The 20,803-nt window shown below is 39.5% G+C and overlaps 1 protein-coding gene across 1 annotated transcript in view; it reads left to right on the forward strand.

The window, feature by feature from the left end:
• IRS1 (insulin receptor substrate 1) overlaps positions 1 to 19,688 on the forward strand; it is a 66,589-nt gene extending 46,901 nt beyond the window's left edge. The window contains exon 2 of the mRNA XM_032754206.2: positions 14,850 to 19,688. The gene's annotated coding sequence lies outside the window, so the exon portion shown is untranslated. The remainder of the gene's footprint in view (positions 1 to 14,849) is intronic.
• Positions 19,689 to 20,803: the final 1,115 nt, after the last annotated feature.

Raw genomic sequence — 20,803 nt, forward strand, 5'->3', positions numbered from 1 at the left:
TGATGAGCATTTCTTCATGTGTTTTTTGGCTGCATAAATGTCTTCTTTTGAGAAGTGTCTGTTCATGTCCTTCACCCATTTTTTGATGGGGTTGTTTGTTTTTTTCTTGTAAATTTGTTTGAGTTCATTGTAGATTCTGGATATTAGACCTTTGTCAGATGAGTAGGTTGCAAAAATTGATAGACTGGATTAAGAAAATGTGGCACATATACACCATGGAATACTATGCAGCCATAAAAAATGATGAGTTCGTGTCCTTTGTAGGGACATGGATGAAACTGGAAAACATCATTCTCAGTAAACTATCGCAAGGACAAAAAACCAAACACCGCATGTTCTCACTCATAGGTGGGAATTGAACAATGAGAACTCATGGACACAGGAAGGGGAACATCACACTCTGGGGACTGTTGTGGGGTGGGGGGAGGGGGGAGGGACAGCATTAGGAGATACACCTAATGCTAAATGACAAGTTAATGGGTACAGAAAATCAAGATGGCACATGGATACATATGTAACAAACCTGCACATTGTGCACATGTACCCTAAAACCTAAATTATAATAAAAAAAATTAAAAAAAAAAACTGAAAGAAAATGTTGACGGTAAAGTAAAAAAATAAAAATAAATAAATAAATAAATATTCATTGTTTTTAGCTCCTAAAAAAAAAAAAAAAAAGGCAGAATCTTAGACCCCACCCCAAACCTAATGAAGGAGAATCCACACTTTTAACAAAATCCCCAGGAGATCCTAAGCACATTTAAGTTAGAGAAGTGCCACTTTATTCTATGTCCTTATAATCTGGATATTTTCTCTGTGCTTTTCTTTAGTGTGGCTTAACAGTGGACACTAAAGCTAGACATGGTCCTATATTGATGACTAGGATATTACCAAGTATAGTGGAAATATTTTAGCAAATATTTATGTATCTCAACTTCTTATCAATCTAATACCCATTATCTTAAAACATTTTGAACTAGATTTGATATGTATTCTTCCTTTACAATACATTTGTAGTCACTGAAGACATTTTGGGGTCTTTTTTACTGCTGTATGTTTACCCGCCTCACCTGTGGAAGTCCCCGTTTTTTAATTTAGTGATTTGGCAGCTAAGAATCTTCTTTGGCCCTTATATTGAATATCACCTTGTTTTCTGCCTTTTGTTAGGATCTTTCTGTTTCTCTAAATAGTTATGCTCTTAAGATTTTACTGATCTGGGAGTGAGGAGAACCCTTAGTCTCACCCTAGTGCTACTACTAACCAGTTGCATGAACTCAGACAACTCACTTAATGATTCTTTTTTTTTTTTTTTTTTTTTGAGACGGAGTTTCGCTCTTGTTACCCATGGAGGCTGGAGTGCAATGGCACGACCTTGGCTCACTGCAACCTCTGCCTCCTGGGTTCAAGTGATTCTCCTGCCTCAGCCTCCCAAGTAGCTTGGATTACAGGCACGTGCCACCGCACCCAGCTAATTTTGTATTTTTAGTAGAGACAAGATTTCACCATGTTGGTCAGGCTGGTCTCGAACTCCTGACCTCAGGTGATCCAACCGCCTCGGCCTCCCAAAGTGCTGAGATTACAGGCGTGAGCCACGACGCCTGGCCACTCATTTAATGATTCTAAGTCAACAATACCACACAATCAAGGAAACCCTCATAATACCAGGCCTGGGACTTTTTTATTGCTCTGTCCATGTTAATTCATGAGCTTTTTATATGGTGACTTGGTCATGTGCAAGAAAACCACTAAATGGTCGAAGGCAGACAGAGGAGGCCACCATGGGGAAGGGTCCCAGCTTATTGACTTATGGCAAATGGTTCTCAAGTCAACTTCCTATTGACTTTTTCTAACTATGCATTAGAGAGGTGGGAAATTAGCAAGGACTTAGCAATCCTCCCATCTCTGCTCAAGAGTCCCTGGGAAGGTCTTTGTTTCTACTGGAAATTCCCACAAAGAGAATCCCAGAAGAAATGATGTGGGGCAAGTCAGTGGCTGTGTTTAGGGGCCCTGGTGAGTATTGCTGATGGTTGGGAGTGAAGAGAATTCAGGAAGGAAGAAAACTATCTGTAAAGTGTAAGGCTTTCCAAGGACGTTTGCCTGGCCACAACTCTTACTTACACTGTTACAGAAGGAAAGGGTGGAGAAACCAAATGAACAGGTAGGCCATGGCCCACTTGTGACATATAATAATTTTATGGGGAAAAAAAGCTTCAGGCAGTTTTTGAGGAGAATAAGCAGATTTCACCATAATGCTGTTAATGAAGTGTTAATTATAGCCTGTTGATGTTTGATAGTAAGGTGAAACTGTGTGGCTCCCTTTTATTTTGTAAGCATTTTGTCAGCGTCTCAGGCTATGGTCTAGAAATAATAGAAGCTGTTGTTTTCTTGGTGTACTCTGGGACCTGCGGCAGCTCCTGTTGCTATATTTAAGGAGGATCTGTTCTTCTTACCACTGCCTTAGGGTTCAATCTGAAAACCCTGGTATTTAACCACCTGGAAATCGACTTGTTCTGTTCATTGTCTAATTTTTAGAATCTGGAACCCTGTGTACTCACGGATGATGATGTATGTGCCCTGAGCATCCCCGCTTTGCTGTTTTTTGTCAATATTAAATTTTGGGAAAGCAGACCTAAAAGCGTCTTCCTGGGAAGACATTTTAAACACAGAAACAGCAACTACAATTTGTATTTCAGTCTTGCATTTCACTACTGAGTTTTGTTTTGTTTGTTTGTTTTTTGATCATAAATTATCTTCCGAGGTGTGGATATTTATCTTATAAAGTAGAGAAAACCTCTATGAAACAGTGTTCTGATTTAGGAACAGCCTCTTAGAGAATAAATTTAGTGGATTTATTTTTTAAAGTGAATTTATTTTTTAAAGTCTACTAATTCTGGAAGAGAAGGAATCTAATATTTAAGGTTTTGGTTTGGTGTTTTTTTTTTTTTTTTTTTTTTGAGATAGAGTCTCGCTCTGTTTCCTAGGCTGGAGTTCAGTGGCTATATCTCAGCTTGCTGCAACCTCCACTTCCTGGGTTCAAGTGATTCTTGTGCCTCAGCCTCCCGAGTAGCTGGGATTACAGATGTGCACCACCATGCCTGACACATTTTTGTATTTTTAGTAGATATGGGGTTTCATCATTTGGCCAAGCTGGTCTTGAACTCCTGAGATCTCATGTGATTTGCCCTCCTTGGCCTCTCAAAGTGCTGGTGTTACAGGTGTGAGCCACCATGCCCAGCCCTTGAGGATTCTTTCTTTCTTTCTTTCTTTCTTTCTTTCTTTCTTTCTTTCTTTCTTTTTTCTTTCTTTCTTTCTTTCTTTCTTTCTTTCTTTCTTTCTTTCTTTTCTTTTCTTTTCTTTTCTTTTCTTTTCTTTTCTTTTCTTTTTTTGACTCTCAGAGATTTCAGAGCAATGAGCATGATGAATGGGTCGTGTAAGTAATGTGTCTCCTTGTTCACTGCAGCCTTATCTCATTATCTCCCTGATCTTTGCAAATGATCGTGAAACCAGGTATTTTCTCCATTTTATTAAACTGTTAATTTGTTGCAGTAGGCTGTCCACTGTGTTGTAAGGTGTCTAGTAGTATTCCAGGCCCTTACCCATTAGAAGCCAGTAGCATCTCTCCTCCCCAACCCCTATCCCGTTTGTGACAACCAGAAATATCTGCAGACATTGCCAGATGTCCCCTGTGGGGCAAAGTTTTTTCACCCACACAAATTGAGAACCATTACCCTAGGGATTTAGTGAAATGCTTGGAGACTTGAGGGTATCTGCAAAGAGAAGTCGGTTGCGCCTTAGGAGCATGTTTCTGCCAAAGGCCAGATGGATGGTTTCTGTCTGGCCCTTCCATGGGTCTGAAGGTGACCCCATTTATCTCCCTTGGGATTGCAGTCCCCTCAGAGTCTCGTCTTAGTTTGGGCTGTTATTACAAAATTGAGTTGATGGTGGCTTAAACAACATACATTTATTTCTCACAGTTCTGGAGTCGGGGGAGTCCAAGAACGGGGCACCACAGACTGTGGTTTGGTGTGTCCTCTTCCTAGTTTGCGATGGCTGTCTCCTCATCATAGCCTCTTGTGGTAGAGAGCAGAAAGCAAGCTCTCATGTTTCATCATAAGGGCACTTATCCCACCTATAAGGGCTCCACCCTCATGACTTAATTATCTGCCAAAGGCCCCACCTCCTAATACCATCATGTTGAGGGTTAGGATCTTAACATATAAATTACAAGGAAAGACATGTTTCAGTCCATAACAGTCACTATAAATATTTCTTAATGACGGTTCCTTAGCTAAAAGTTGTCACTACCTGTTTATTAAGAATGGGGCACAACTGTCCACGAGGTGCTTTTAGCTCAGCCAGACAGGCAGCTCAACCCTGCAATAACGTGATATGCAGTTTCGTTTAAGAATGCTGTTAGGGGCTGGGCATGGTGGCTCACACCTGCAATCCCAGCACTTTGGGAGGCAGAGGCAGGTGGATCACCTGAGGTCAGGAGTTCGAGACCAACCTACCTAACATGGTGAAACCCCGTCTCTACTAAAAGTACAAAAATTAGCCAGGAGTGGTGGTGCGTGCCTATAGTCCCAGCTACTTGGGAGGCTGAGGCAAGAGAATCACTCCAACCTGGGAGGCAGAAGTTGCAGTAAGCTGAGATCAAGCCACTGCACTCCAGCCTGGGTGACGGAGCAAGACTCTGTCTCAAAAAAAAAAAAAAAAAAAAAGAATGCTGTTAGGGAACTTTTAAGCAAGTGGCTTTTCCACATTAAAAAGAAAGAGGCTGAAATGTCAGATAATGGAGAAAATAGAGAGGGGCAGGAACAAAGTGGAAGTAAGACTTGAAAGATGAAAGCAAAAGAACAGGAGCTTTGGGGTCAGTAGGTGAAAGGTCGACCCCTCATTGTCAACTGGAAAAATTTTGCCTCTTTACACAAGGCAGTCAGTTAGAAATTTGCACCATTGTCTGCCTCAGTGACCTTAGAGCTGCAAGCAGTGGATACATTATCAATTATTTTAGATTATCTTTCTGAGATTTCCCTCCCTCCTCTTCCAGCTGCCAACGATTAGGTGTGCATCTGGCAGCAATTTCAGTTTTTCATCAAGTTACTCAAGCAGCATTGACTGGCTAGATCACACTCCTGTTCAGTTCCTTCAGATGAGATTGGGGAAAAGAATTGGGAAACAAAAGCCACCCAATTCCCTGCCTGCACCTCCAACAATCATAAACATGCTTTAGAACCTAGAAATAATGCATAAGAATCTCACTGAACACCCATTTAAGCATATTCATGTGATTTCTTTGTGAATACTTTCAGTAGTATTAGAAGTCTTTCATTAGCAGACTTAGAAAGAGGGGAGGGCGTCAAGCTTCTGATTTTTTTCAAGCAATAAAAGTGGCCTTTCTGATGTTCCTGTAGATAGCATTCATTTGAGATCTTCCCCTTTGTACATGAATGCTACTGTCTCAATATTGAATTTGTACTCTTTCCTGTGTAGGTAGACAGGTCCTTGTATAACATTGTATTACATATCGTATCTTTAGCCTTACTACTACTGCTACTTTTACTTTTTCTTTTTGTTCTGGCATTTTCCCCTCTCTCCTTTCTGAAATAACTTTGTCCTCTCTTTGCAAGATGCATCCTCATTTTGGCTTCTGATTCAGTCCTTGCCTGGCATTTGGTTGGTGGATTCATCCTTGCTTGCTAGTTCCACCACAGTGTCTTTGGCTGATGTGTTTTCAGGTATCAGGAAAAGATGTGGGATCCAAGGGTTTCTAGTTCTTCATAGCAGTAGTTACACTAAGAGCTAATGATTGAGGGCTTATTATGTGTCAGGTACAATGATAAGATAATGTCATGTATTATCTCATTTAATCTCAACGATAACCCTGTGAAATGGGCAATGCTCTCCTGTGTTACAGATGAAAACATTTGGGATTTTGGAGGGTGAGCAACTTGCCTGAAATCACAGAGAAAAGAACATTGAGAGATGGGATAATGGAACTTGTCTTAGTTTCCTTTCAAATTTTAATTCAGAAATGAGTTTTGACTTAAACAAAATTATCAGTCTTTAAAAAGCGTGACAGCCATGTAATAGCTCCATCTTCATTCTGAAAATAACCTTTTTTGGGGTTGAATTCCCTAAAGTACATTTTTTAATTCAAAATTGCATACAGGTTACTCACTTGTCACTCAGAAAGAGGCAAGTCAAGGGAAACACACATTTATTGCATTATTGCTTTACTGTAAGCAACAGTTAATAGCTTTCTCTTTATCATGAGCTAATTAATATGGTTCCTGTCTATGTATGGCCTTCTGAAATCTAAGATGAATGGTATACTTTTCCTTGCTCCTTTTACATTGACTTTTGTTGAAGAATTACTATCATAGCCCAGAAATCTTTATAACTTGCATTTCCATAACAAATGTTCTTCAGGTAAAGCAAATGAGAATTGTGGGTCAAATACATTTGAAATATGCTGCCATATACTGTATTATAATCAGTTTCAACTGGTTTCAGAGAGTGAGTGTTTCTTCAATAGTTAGACCACTTTGTTTTTTTTTTTTTAAATAACAGTTCGCTTCAAAGAATAGCAGATCAAATTCTTCTTAACATTTTCCCCCTGATATTCTCCTCAACGCAAAAAGGAAAACAAAGGCTAAATAAACCTTTTTTGCTTCTGTAAGATGATGGCTTCCTGGAGAGGTTCCTTAGATCAGGGGTCTCCAACCTTTTTGGCACCAGGGACAGGTTTCATGGAAGACAATTTTTCCATGGCTGGGGGTGGGGGGATGAATGGTTTCATCAGGCATTATTTTCTCATAAGGAGCATGTGCAACCTAGATCCCTTGCATACACGGTTCATGATAGGGCTCATACTCCTGTGAGAATCTCATGCCGCTGCTGATCTGACAGGAAGCAGAGTTCAGGTGGTTATGCTCATCCACCATTCACCTCTTGCTGTGGAGCCCGGTTCCTAACAGGCCATGGATCTCTACTGGTCCACAGCCTGGGCATTGAGGACCCCTGCCTTAGATGTATGTTGTAGGGAGAATCTTCTACTGAGCTTGAGCTTGCCCCTATTAGGAACGATTGGGAGTGGCATTGTCCCCGTTAGGCCTGTTTAAGGATCAGAAAAACCTATGGGAAGATCATGGCCCCACAGCTGAGGTACCTCCTGGTTGTTTTGGAAGATGCTTCTTCAATTCAGTAAATTTTTCTTACGTGACCAAGTTCTTCCATAAAGTCAACCACAACCCATGTTATCGGGGACTCCAGCTAAAACTTGCGGTGAGTAGGAAATAGATTAAACACCGGTTTTCCCACTTCTCCAGCTGCCAAAAGTGACGTCAGTGGTGTGAATGATTCTTACCTCAGTCCGCTGCAGACCAGGGCTGTCTATGCAAATGCTTGTTCAGTGCCTGATTCCTGGGCTATTATGGAAAAACTGATGATGCTTGAGAAACAATTGGGTAGTCAGACAGTTACTCAAATGTAAAATCAGACGCTTGCTTTCTTGAAGCAATTTGACTCCAGGGAGGGGGCAAAGAATGAGAAATCTATTAGTTTTTAACAAAAGGCAAAGGCAGTGAAAATAGGGTCTGCCTGATTCCCTTTTGTCTAATTATAGAAACAGTATTGCACACAATTTTCACCATCCATACACTAAATGAAATTGTGATTGTAATGCAAGTCTACTGGTTTGTATCAAAGCCAGACCTATAAAACCTGTATCCTGTAATCTGACCATTACAAACAAAACCCCAAACCCAAAAGTGATGTGAAATTACAATAGAAATCTCAGAACTGAAATGTAATTTCTGTGAGGGAAAGGACACTGCAGAAATAGTGCCTGTGAAAGGAGAAGAAAGACATTTGTATGACATTCTCACTTGGTAGGGAATATTCTGTCATATTACCTTCATGTCTTTTTGTAACAGGTTTATGTTGGTTGAGCTCTGTTAAAATTAAAGCTTCCTGGCTGGGTGCGATGGCCTACACCTGTAATCCGAGCACTTTGAGAGGCCAAGGCAGGTGGATCACCTGAGGTTGGGAGTTCGAGACCAGCCTGGCCAACGTGGTGAAACCCCGTCTTTATTAAAGATACAAAAATTAGCCAGGTGTGGTGGTGTACATCTGTAATCCCAGCTACTTGGGAGGCTGAGGCAGGAGAATTGCTTGAACCCAGGAGGGGCAGGTTGCAGTGAGCCGAAATGGCACCATTGCACTCCTGCCTGGGTGACAGAGTAAGACTCTCTCCAAAAAAAAAAAAAAAAAAAAAAAAAAAAAAAAAAAAAAAAAAAAAAAAAAAAAGAAAAAAAAAAAAAATTAAATCTTCCTGCCTGAGAGTACATGTGGTCTGACTTGAAATGAAGAGGGACTTTTTTTTTGTTTTTTTTTCCTAAGTCCTTTTACCTTGAATCTGTCATGTACATAGGACAAACTATAGTATTGGTAAAAGGGAGATTGGAAACATTTTGATTTACATTTGAGGGGAAGAGCTGTTATAGTCTTGACCTCATTTTCTTTATCAGCATGCTTCCTGTTAATAAAAAGAATGGGAAATAACAGAAGTGGATATTCTTTGGCTTAAAAGATGTATTAATATTTATTCAGATTTCTTTAATATATCATTGACAGAATACTTTTAATTACTGAGTACTAAATGTTGTTTTAGTCTGTCTTCTCCACAGATTCCTAACCAGCCTGAAAAGTTTCCAGAATCTCCTTCTGCCTTTGGTAGCTGGGTAAGGAGAAATTCACGAGACTGACAGAATTGAGCCCAGTAGCCTCAGCCAGAGCTGACAGGCTTGATGGTCGCCTTTCGGTCTTCTTCTTTTTTTTTTTTTTTTTTTTTTTTTTCATAATGCGTGTGCCTTTCTTCATTGGTGGTCTCCTGAAGTCACCAGCCCTGCCACAAGCTCTTTCACTGGGACAAAAGGGGAACTGGAGCGAGATGGCCTCTCACATGTTGGCAACTCTCCCTGAATTTTCTTCCTTGGCAACACTGCGCACTGGAAGATCTGGCCAGCAACCTTGTTATTTTCACCAGCCCTCTCCCATGTGACTTGCACCAGGCAAAAGTGCTATTTAAGCAGCTCCATTAAAGCACTGGCTTGGCTGGTTGGCTTACCCTTTGCCATTTAAGACCACAAAACCAAGTCTTTCCAGCTCAATCCTGGCTTGTTTTAAAAGAAGTTGGTTTCCTTTCTTTAGCTAAAGTGGCTTTCTCCTTTCAACATCCAAGAAGCAAACATGTTGGTCTTACCTCTAACTTTAGCTCAATCTTCACTTGATGTGTGTGATTATGATCTGAAGGCTTTAGAGTTGAGAATTGAGAATTCACTGGTTAGTTTTCTCCTTTTCCAAGCTTCAGCTTGCCCCCATACTTCCCAGCTGTCCCTTGTAAAGAACAGGGAGATTATACCATGTCCCAGACTTTAGAGGCTCTCTGGATTTAGCTCTTCTTTTTGTATCAGCAATATGACCATAGCTAATAGCGCTGCACCAGGAGAATGCAGCTTCCTCCTTCTGTGCTACTAACTCAAATGCTAGAACCAAGGCTGGGAACTTCTTTTAATAAGTGCTTCACAGTCTATCCATAGGTCAGTGGTCGTTTTTATTCATCTGAGATTTTATAGTGGGATTTTATTGAGGTATGAATTTTAATGAAGAACACCCATCTATTACCAGAACTGTAAAGGTATTTGAGACTGATGATAATATGTGTGTGTGTGTTATGTGTGTGTGTGTGTGTGTGTGTGTTTACTGGGCTCATTTACCAGATTCAGGTATGCTGAATGTGTGTGTTGTAAGGTGCTTTATTAATAAGCATTCTAGAAGACATGATTTGCTTCCAGTTAGTGGTACTGTAAATTAAGTGTATCAGCAGTGAGGTAACTGAAGAATTGTGGTAGGAGGGAAGGGTATGCAGTTTAATGTAATTGTGTGAAATAAGAAATCCACAGATGTGGGAAGACAGAATAGAGAGAGGTTACAGGCATCATTGTCAGAATCTTGCAAGGTACAGAGCTACCCACTGACCCCTCTGCTCTCATGAAGGGAATCTTTTCTAACCTGAGAGGAATCCTTCTGTTCTCCTGGCTCTTCCAAATATTTTGCCTGTGCCATTCCTTTAAATACTGAGGCTTTTGGAAACTAAAGCCAGGGAGCCAGAAGATTTTCCTACTTTCAAATTCCCACTCTCCCCATATTATACAATGCATTGGGATGATGGGAAAGGGATGGAATACCAGGAGTCTTTAAAAAGTTGGGTAACATTTCAAAAATTTTTCTCATCATGGATTTTTAAGAATGGGAAAGATCTAAGTGTGATTAAAACAGTATTTTCCTCTCCTACTTAGACTTTTTGGGGGGACATTAAATGCAGCATTTTAAAAGTTCAAATCCTTTAAGTAGATTGTGAAATTACAACCACAGCTGAGTAGTGGTTTTTCTGCTGGTGGGGAATATGTCATGTTTATTCCTTCTTTACATCTTCCTGTATTTTATACATTTTCTGTATTATATTCAAGATACTTAAAAAAAAAAAAAGACACTGTTTATGTTAACCGAAAGAGAAATATGCTATTTTGATTCATTTCTTTAAGTGGAGGAAATTAATTTATATTAATTTTCTAGTTCCATCTACAATATAAGATTTCAAACAATGACCTCTATTGAAAAAAGTCATCACTACGGTCATTTTTTTAAAGCACAGTTGGATAAGGAAGAGTTACTTTCTAAGAATTTAGTATATGACAGTGGCCAAGCAACTTAAAATATTTTACTCTTATTTCCCTAGTAAAAGTAGAAACGACTAGCAATGCCCCAACTAGATTTTTATTACTATATTGCCTTTGATTTAACATATTAGCAAGAAGTTTCAAAACATATAAATACAGGATAAAAACATTTGTCAATTGTTCTGACCAAGAATGCATTGCTGAAAGTGTACAGATCTTTCCATCATACTTATACTCTTGTGCTGTTTCCAGCTGCTTTCCCAGTAAAAACGATCAGTAAGCTGAGACAATGTGAAAGGATGCAAAGTCTTTATTTGCTTTTCAGCTATTGTAGGCATAGTTTAAGTGGGTAGAACCCAGAAGATATAAATTCCTACTTGATGCAATAATGCAATAATCCATAGGTCTCAAGTAGCATTGCTCAAGTGTTGACTTATTTGATAATGCTTTAAAAATTACATTTTTCATTACTGGCAACAGGATTAGGTGGGTTTTATCTTACGAGAATATACACGCAGAAGGGCATAGTAGATACTGATGTGGTGATGAAATTTTGTCAAAATGTAATTTCCTGCTACTAAATCTCATGACAGGTGCATTGTATTTCTGCCTTCAGAAGTTATTCCCCAATGATGTAACCAGAGAGAATGTACTGTAGGAACATCACCACTTGATATTTGCACAGTGTCTTCTCTTAAGGAAATGTTTTGTTTTTTTTGTTTCCAGTTTCTGCCTGTTACAAATGAATTTTTGCATTTGTAAAACTTTGTAGCAAAATTTGCTACCTCTGGTCTGTCAATTATCTCCCTTCAGTCAATTGAAGTGGTGTATATATAAAGTGTACTAAACATATGTATGCCTATGCGGGCTTTTCCCCTGCTTATTCCAGTCTTTATCATTGTATTTATGCTTATTGCATTGAATGACTGACTGCAAGACCCTAGTATGGGCATTGCTTTTTTTCTTTTTTAAAAAATATATTAAGTTACGCAAATGTTTGCCTTTTTTGAGTGAATTGCTTTATTCAAGTTCAGCCTTGCTTGATTGTGAGTACGCGGAGCTAGGGAGATGCAGACAGATGAACTTTAGGCTCATTAAGCATATGTTGAGGTCTGTCTCTAAAGTGAGGAGACTTCCTTTCCAACAAGCTCATCAGAGCAAGTGTTGTGCACAACTCTGATTTTGGAACTTCGGTTTCGGAGCTCTTTGGCTTTAGATAATACCTCGCTGGGAACTATTACCCAGCTTAATCAGTCCCATTATTCACCATATTTGGCTCTCAAAGCTTTTTGGCTGTCTCCAAAGATCAAACGTGTCCTCAGAGGGCTAAGACTGGCTGCTATAGAGACTATTCAAAAGAATATGCCCAAGGCTGAGCAGGCATTCCAAAAATGCTGCAAACAATGGCTGCATGACTGGAATAAGTATGCAGCCCCCAAGGTGGCTGTTGTGAAGGACAGTTCTCACTGAAGGATGTCCATGTCATTGTTTGGTAGCTAAACTTTATGTGCCTACACAGATACACACACCCTGTACAAAGACAAACAGGTGTGAACTTCAGACTTTCCCTTTTGAGACAAGTGTTGATCAGGACTTCAGATAAGGGGCTTTGCAAAGTAGTGTGCTAAGTAAGACTTTGGAAGGAAGGTATCAATGGACTTGAGATGTCCTTGTATTCCCTGCTCTTTGAACATACTTGTGGATAATGACAGGGATCATTTCCAAGTGGCCCAAAGCAATAGATTTCAGCACCCAGTGAAGCCACATTTTTTTCCCTCTCCTCACAGGGCCCTGGGTCTCTGTCCTTATGCATCCGTGCAGGTTGGTACATGTGATGATAAAAAAGGGTACGGTGTGTTCCTGTACTAAGCTGTTCACCCACCCCTTCTGGAGAAGAGCCAGATATGAAATGAAAAACATACCATATGCCCTTTGCTTTTCCCCCATTTTATGTTCGGCAGTTTGTTTGTTTGTCACAAGTTCTTTAATAAAGTGTGGCCTTCCTGCCTAATTAGGGGCCCAGAGCTGTGAAGCTCTGTTAAGCGCCGATCTAGAAATTCTGGTGGGAACATTCCTATATGCATTCAGGAGAAGCTTAACAGTAAATAAGAGATCTGGAGCTTGTTGTGGGGAGTTTCCTAGCATACCAATGGCTTGTGAAGGGATGGGCTTTCCTTTCATTTGTAGACACCACAGTTGTAGACACACAGAGTAAATCCTGTTTCTCTGGCAATTAAAGGGGCAAACTTGGAATGCTTCCTTTTTTGTTTGTTTTTATATTGGGATCATCATGCCAAGTCTTCATTAGTCAGTTGAAAAACCAGTTTGTTTATCTGTCTTTTAGAGGCAGAGTTAATATTTAAAAATAAATAGAAATCTCCTAAAACTAGAGTCATCATTTGGTAAACTTTGACTTATCAGAAAACCATTGTGTAATGAATGATGACTGATCCCAGCCATGATCATTCCCTTCAAGGGGAGACAGAGGGAAAAAGACATGAGGTTGGTCCAAAAGTAATTGTGGTTTTTGAAATTTCTTTTATGTCAAAAACCGCAATTGCTTTTGCACTACCCTAATATATTGGTCCACACTTATGTTGCGTGTATTTTGGAAGCTGTCACTATCCTTGTAGGTAATGTAGATTATTACTGCTACATCTTGACCTTATGTCAATGTAGCATGTCCTTGTTGTCCCAATAATTAAAGACCTCTTAGCTTGTCATTCAAGGTTCTTCACCATCTACCTCAACCTACATTCATAGACTTAATTCCTTCTATCCCTCCGTAGATATTTGGGGTCCAGTGAAGCCACATCCTCTACTTGAGCCTGCTCACAGCTGCCATCTCACCCCGTAGGACCTTGTCATATGTTCTCGATGGGAAGTGTCCTTTTCCTTTTCATTTATTTAACTCCTATTTATTAAGTACCACTATGTGGCAAGCCTTGTGTTATGTTCTGGGACTGCAACACCAAAGCAACATAGACACAACCCCAGTTTCCACATCCCCAAATTATTCTTTTTCTTCCAAAACCAAGCCAGGTGTGTCAGTGAGGTGCTTCCCTTATACCCCTAGTTGGGAGGATTCTTTCCATCCTCCATGCATCTAGAGCTATTGCCCACATGCATGTTTCATGGCATGTACTGATGTCTACTTCACATGCCATGTATTTATGAACAGAACTTGCCTTCCTTTCTAGAATTGCTAGAAGGCAAGGTTTCCAACAGAATCCAACCCTCTACGCTTCCTAGTATTTAGTGCAACCATGTACTCATTCAACAAGTATTTCTGATCTACTTTCTGCTAAATACCCTTTGGTGCACTCTATAGATACTGATAATTATAGATAAGTTTTGAATGCATGAAAAACAAGGACCTGTAAAAGACTACGTAGTGTAATACTTGAGTAAAAGATGCTTTATGAGGTTGAAAAAGAGTCTTCACTCTGAAGGGGAATCATGGATAGTGCCCTTTTAAAATTTACCTTCTTGACTTGCAAAGAAGAAATGCTGTGCTTCTGCTGAAATAACTTATTTCTATTAGATGTAAATCTGAATCCTTTTGTTTTCTTATTTAATGACTAAGTAGGTCTGTTTTGCTTGGGTCTCCCTTTGCATCTAAAATTCTCATGCCGAACAATGTTTGTGCACATTAAAAATTGATTTCTGATTTTGTCATATGAAGCTCTGCAACTTCAAATTCTAAAATCTGCAGCTGACTTTCAACCAGAAGGAGATGGAACACAGACTGACTACAACCCGCTCATACTGGATGGTCATTTTACATAGCAACTAATGATGTATGTTTTTGCTTCAATCACAACACCAAAGAATTTTGTATTTTTCCTTTGTTAAACCTCTGAAACATCCAGATCATGTTGATTTGTTTACAGATTCCACGTTGACGACTTTTGGTTAGTGATTTCTTTAGACTCTTGCATTTTGAAATAAATAAAAAGCTAAATACAGTTTGTTGATCGTATTTAGGTGGACAGTACTATTTGTGCCTGTAACTTAGACACTGCCCCTTGTAAAAGAAAGGTTCTAAAATAGTGATTGTGCAGTTGAGATGCCTGTGGTGATGAATTCTTTCATTTTTCTTTTCAGAATGAAGACCTAAATGACCTCAGCAAATCCTCCTCTAACTCATGGGTACCCAGACTCTAAATATTTCATGATTCACAACTAGGACCTCATATCTTCCTCATCAGTAGATGGTACGATGCATCCATTTCAGTTTGTTTACTTTATCCAATCCTCAGGATTTCATTGACTGAACTGCACGTTCTATATTGTGCCAAGCGACAAAAAAAAAAAAAAAAAAAAAAAAGCACTGTGACACCAGAATAATGAGTCTGCATAAACTTCATCTTCAACCTTAAGGACTTAGCTGGCCACAGTGAGCTGATGTGCCCACCACCGTGTCATGAGAGAATGGGTTTACTCTCAATGCATTTACAAGATACATTTCATCTGCTGCTGAAACTGTGTACGACAAAGCATCATTGTAAATTATTTCATACAAAACTGGTCAGGTTGGGTGGAGAGAGTATTAAATATTTAACATAGGTTTTGATTTATATGTGTAATTTTTTTAATGAAAATGTAACTTTTCTTACAGCACATCTTTTTTTTGGATGTGGGACGGAGGTATACAATGTTCTGTTGTAAAGAGTGGAGCGAATGCTTAAAACAAGGCTTAAAAGAGTAGAATAGGGTATGATCCTTGTTTTAAGATTGTAATTCAGAAAACATAATATAAGAATCATAGTGCCATAGATGGTTCTCAATTGTATAGTTATATTTGCTGATACTATCTCTTGTAATATAAACCTGATGTTGAGCTGAGTTCCTTATAAGAATTAATCTTAATTTTGTATTTTTTCCTGTAAGACAATAGGCCATGTTAATTAAACTGAAGAAGGATATATTTGACTGGGTGTTTTCAAGTGTCAGCTTAAAATTGGTAATTGAATGGAAGCAAAGAAGAGGAAATCAAAGTCTTCCATTGCATATATTGTAAACAGAAGGAGATGGGTGATTCCTTCAAATCAAAAACTCTCTTTGGAATGAACAATGTGGGTGTTTGTAAATTCTGGAAATGTCTTTCTATTCATAATAAACTAGATACTGTTGATCTTTCTTCTGTCCCCTCCCCCACCACTTCTGTAAGTTTCCCGCTCTATTCCCACCATTTTTTTCTGTGCACACATTATGATGTATTTCATTTCCTGCATTGTCTTGAGAAAGATGATAAGACAAGTGAGCTCTTGCTAACCAGAAATTAAAATTCCAGTATGTGTTTTTCATTATGACCAGGGCTATGTGTCACCTTCCCTAAGACCCTTACCTTATCTCGTATTTTTTGAGAACTTCCAGTGTTACATTATTTAACTGAATGTAATTGGCCCATTTGCCTTGGTGGGTGCTAGCCTATTAGTGATTAGTTAACAAAACACAGTGTACAGAGAGCACAGAAAAGCTTAATGACCTGCTACTGAAACACCTAGCCAGCAGTGAAAATGTTAACTCTTTTCTTGTTTGGAAAGTATACACACGTCTCGGAATCTTTTCCACATGAAAAAGAAATGGCAATGAATGCATTTAAAGATATTGCTGACAGATTTTTAAATCTTTTTACCAGGGAACTTCCTAAAGGTTAAATGAATTAATGCAAATATCAGGCTCCCTCTGAGTCTGTGGGAGCCTCTACCTCTCTATCAGGAATTCACATCCCTACTATTGGAAGGAGGAACATTTTATTTCTCTAAACGCCTAAGCTCCCTGGGTGGGAGTGGGGACTACAAGGTAGGGGCCGGGGTTGGAGGGCATTGTAGTGGCTGCTGCCTCCTGATGAACTGTTTGGGGACCCCAGCTCTACTCAAAAGGGAGCGGAGATAAATGGAACCCCTCACAGTGCTGAGGCCCGTGTTACTGTTCATTCAGCCAGATGGCATGTACCTCAGACTGTTGTGCAATGTTCGTTGTTGCAGATTTTAATCATTTGCATGCTCATCAATTTCTAAGATAAATAGGGTCTAGAGTCATAAGAATCCATTGTTTTCAAGGAACTTGCAGAATTACATCATTTCCTATTAGTAGAGAGCACTACCCATTTTGAAAACCTGATATGAAAGTTGTTTTTTACTCTTTTGTAAAAAAGACTTTCTTAGTCAAACTGCCTTTTCATATTTTCAAGTATTCTGATTCATACTCTTGCTAGTGGAAGAAGAGAGCAAGCTGCCCTGCTCTTTTCCTTTGAGGACTGAAATAGTTAAAGAGAAATCAATGAACAAAGTCACTCCCAACCATTTTCCTGTAAAGCTGGTTATTATTTCTCAAGGAACCTACACTTTGAATATGTGTTACCGAGATACCTCTGCATGTGGAATTATCAACATGTTTTGGATGAGAGCAGAAATGAACAGACTGGAAAAATCTATCTCTTGGTTTCTATTTCTCTGACTTTTTGAGTCAAATAGCATAAAGGTAGAAATTCTTATTTAAGCTGCTTCTAGTGGTGCCTGAGCTGGTTTTGATGGTGGCATCAAACTACCGATTTAAAACTGGAAGTTGCTGGTACTCAAACCAAAAATTCATGCTGTGGCGACATGAAGGGTTTCCTCTGAGCAACATCAGCTGCTAAGTCCTTGTGTTCAGTTCCCATTGAGGAGAGCTGGCTTTTATCCAATTCAAAGGATTTGTAGGCCAGCCAAGGGCTTTCATTTTTAAGGCTTTTAGTGGCCTCTGGTTAACCTAGAAGTTAGTGGGTTTTTCTTCATGACACCAACCTCTCACAGCGTTCTTCCTTAGAGACTTAGGCAGAGTTTTAAAATCCTCTTTTGTGAAAAGAACAAATATGTTTCATGACTTTGATGATATCTTCATTCTGGGCAAAAGAATGGCCCTAGAACCAGCTAGGAGTGAAGAGAATCCATTAATGATCAACCACCTGAGTCAATAATGACAAATCAGTACTGATGTTACATTTGTGGGTATTTCTTGCTGACTTTCAAAGGTCAAGGACTCTCTTGACTAATCCAGTGACTGCAAAAATGGATCTACTAAAAATCATCTAGCCAGAAGTAGAGATTTTTAACCTTTCTTTCTCTGGCTTTTGTCTTCTAGCTATCATTTAAATTTGAGACATTTGAAGTATTAAGAAACAATTTTTCTGTATAGTAAGAAACAGTATTTTACAATACTGAAGCCCTGTTTTGTTCAATCTTGCATCTTGAATGCAATATACCACAAAGTCAGAAACTTTAATTTTATTTACTGCAGGTGGTTAAAAAAAGGGGGGGAAAGGGTTTCACCATCCACTGACAATGAGAGCCATGAAAAATAGTATCCATGTGCAGTCTTCCAACTGCTGGTGACAATGCCCCCATATTTGGTCTCATGCTGCTTTTGCAGAGAACTCTGTAGGTCAGTCCATCACACAAGGAGGCCATGAATCCAGACACTGTGAATTAAGACCTTGACTGGGGAGAGACATGACCCTTTCGGTAGGAATGGGAAGAAGAATGGGTGGAAGCCAATATGAAATTTCTTCTTTGCAATGACTTGACAGGGGAGTTAATGTTCCTAGGATGCCATGAATGATGAATGTTAGTTGGAGGTAATGCTATATATGTGTGTGTGTGTGTGTGTGTGTGTGTATATATATGTGTGTGTGTATATATATATGTGACGTGTATGTGTCTTTGTGTGTGTGTATATATATATGTGACGTGTGTGTGGGGTGTGTGTGTATATATAGATGAATATATACACATATATATAGATATACACATATATAGATATATATACACATATATAGATATATATACACACATATATAGATATATATATATAGATGTGTGTATGTGTATATATATATAGATGTATAGGCTTGTGAGAAACTTGAGAGGAAGAAGCATACTCTTCTAGGAATGTGAGGAAATATGACCCTGCCAAGACTAAAAGACCTCCAGACTGTGAGCTCAGTTATGGAGAAGAGAAACAGCCTCATAGTCAGTAGTACACTGAGGATAAACACTGGTGCCGTGGGTCATTTCTGAGGCAGTGCCACAGAAGACCTTTGTGGTCCTTCCATAGTTCTGTAGGTCTGTCTCCTAAGTGTGGGTAGAGAATGTGTAGCTTGTGTGTCTCCCAATACTTGCAAACAGAGCATCACATTAGGTGCAGGGAGGAGGTGGAATGATATTGGAGGTGCTTAACCCACTCGAGGAATTTATTATGAATAAAGACCTTATAATTAGCTAATATGATTAGAAAACACATGACTTAGGTGGAGAGTTAGCTTTCTTTTCTAGTCTGTCAATGACTTGCCATTTGTGACGTATACACCAAAAGATCTGGTGTTTTAGACTTCTGCCATCCACCTGGCATTTAAATCTCTCTCTGCTTATGCTGTTAACCAGTATGCCATAGGATAGGACAAATTCAGTAAACAGGAAAACTTGTCCATATTTGCATAGACATTTGTAGGGTTTTTTTTTCTTTTTCTTTTTAGAACTTCGCCATTGGCTTAAGAATGTAGTTCCCCAAACAATTTTTTCTTGCAAAGTACTTTCCTTACACCTCTTGGCTACAGGGTGGGCCAAATTAAACATATATGTATTTTCATTTAATGTATGTGCAGTTTGGTTTATCATCTTAAGATGGTGGTGCTGCCCCGGTGCTACTTCATCTGTGTACACAAAGACCAATGCATGGTCTGTATTGCTACCAAAACATTTACTGTATATATGTTTATAACATGTATCATGTATATATGTAATGGGTGCCAGGCCAGGTATATATTTTTTATTTAGAAGTGTTTCACTTTTCCAAGTTTTCTTTATAGTGTTATGCTTATTTTCAGTTTTTTTTTCCTGATTCTGTCTGGTACTTAGAATTGTAGTGTCTTCATCATCAATTAAAGAAAACTGTCTAATTGAATTCATGGATGTAAACGTTAGTGGTCCTTAATGTCTTTGATTGCCGGACATGAAACAAACTGCCAATTAAATTTTGCGGGGACATTTGATTGGGTAAGAGCAGTGTATGCTGTTTAACATGCTTTCCTAAATGATTTTGGAACAGATAGGTGGGCCTTATCCTATCACCCTTCAGTTGGCTTTCAATGGCCAAGTGTATAAAGAAAAAGACCTCAGTCAAGGTTTTAAGCTGCTTTTGATGGTGGTGCTGGTAAAGGCAGGGGGGAGAGGGGAGCAAAAATCCATCCTCTTGCTGGAAAGGTTTCTGTTCCCTTGATATGCATACTTGAATCTTTAGTGTGCACACAGATCTCCTAAAGAGTTTGTTCGGCCGGGTGCAGTGGCTCACGCCTGTAATCCCAGAACTTTGGGAGGCTGAGGCGGGTGGATCATGAGGTCAGGAGTTCAAGACCAGCCTAGCCAAGATGGTGAAACCCTCTCTCTACTAAAAATACAAAAAAAATTAGCTGGGCCTGGTGGCAGGCACCTGTAATCCCAACTACTTGGGAGGCTGAGGCAGAGAATTGCTTGAACCTGGGAGGTGGAGGTTGCAGTGAGCCGAGATCACACCACTGCACTCCAGCCTGGGTGAAAGAATGAGACTCCATCTCGGAAAAAAAAAAAAAAAAATGCAGATCGTCATCTCAGGGCCTGGGGCCAGGCCTGAGATCCTGCACTTCTAACCAGCTCCCAGAAGGGGCCAGTCCTGCTAGTTCTGATGACACTGAGTACCGAGGCAAAGCAGTTGGTGTTTCTCAGGCCTGGCTGCATATTAGCATGATCTGAGTGGCTTTAGAAAACACATCCATGGCCAGGCCAACTCAGGAGATGCATATTGATTAAATTGGTTGGAGGTGGGGCCTGGACATCTGTTATCATTGTTGTTACTGCTGCTGTTTTTCATGCTTCCCAGCAGATTCTAGCAAGTGGTCAGTGCTAAGAACCAGTGCTGGAAAGACTTACCCAAACTTGTCTGATTACTAGAGCTGCTATTAGAAATCCTGATTCCCTGGAGTGGTCTAGGAATGTGTATTTTTAAGCAGGTGCCTCTTCTACTTGGAAAGTTTGGGAAGTACT

The sequence above is a fragment of the Hylobates moloch genome, unplaced genomic scaffold (assembly GCF_009828535.3).
Source record: "Hylobates moloch isolate HMO894 unplaced genomic scaffold, HMol_V3 SCAFFOLD_1, whole genome shotgun sequence".
Taxonomy (NCBI): domain Eukaryota; kingdom Metazoa; phylum Chordata; class Mammalia; order Primates; family Hylobatidae; genus Hylobates; species Hylobates moloch.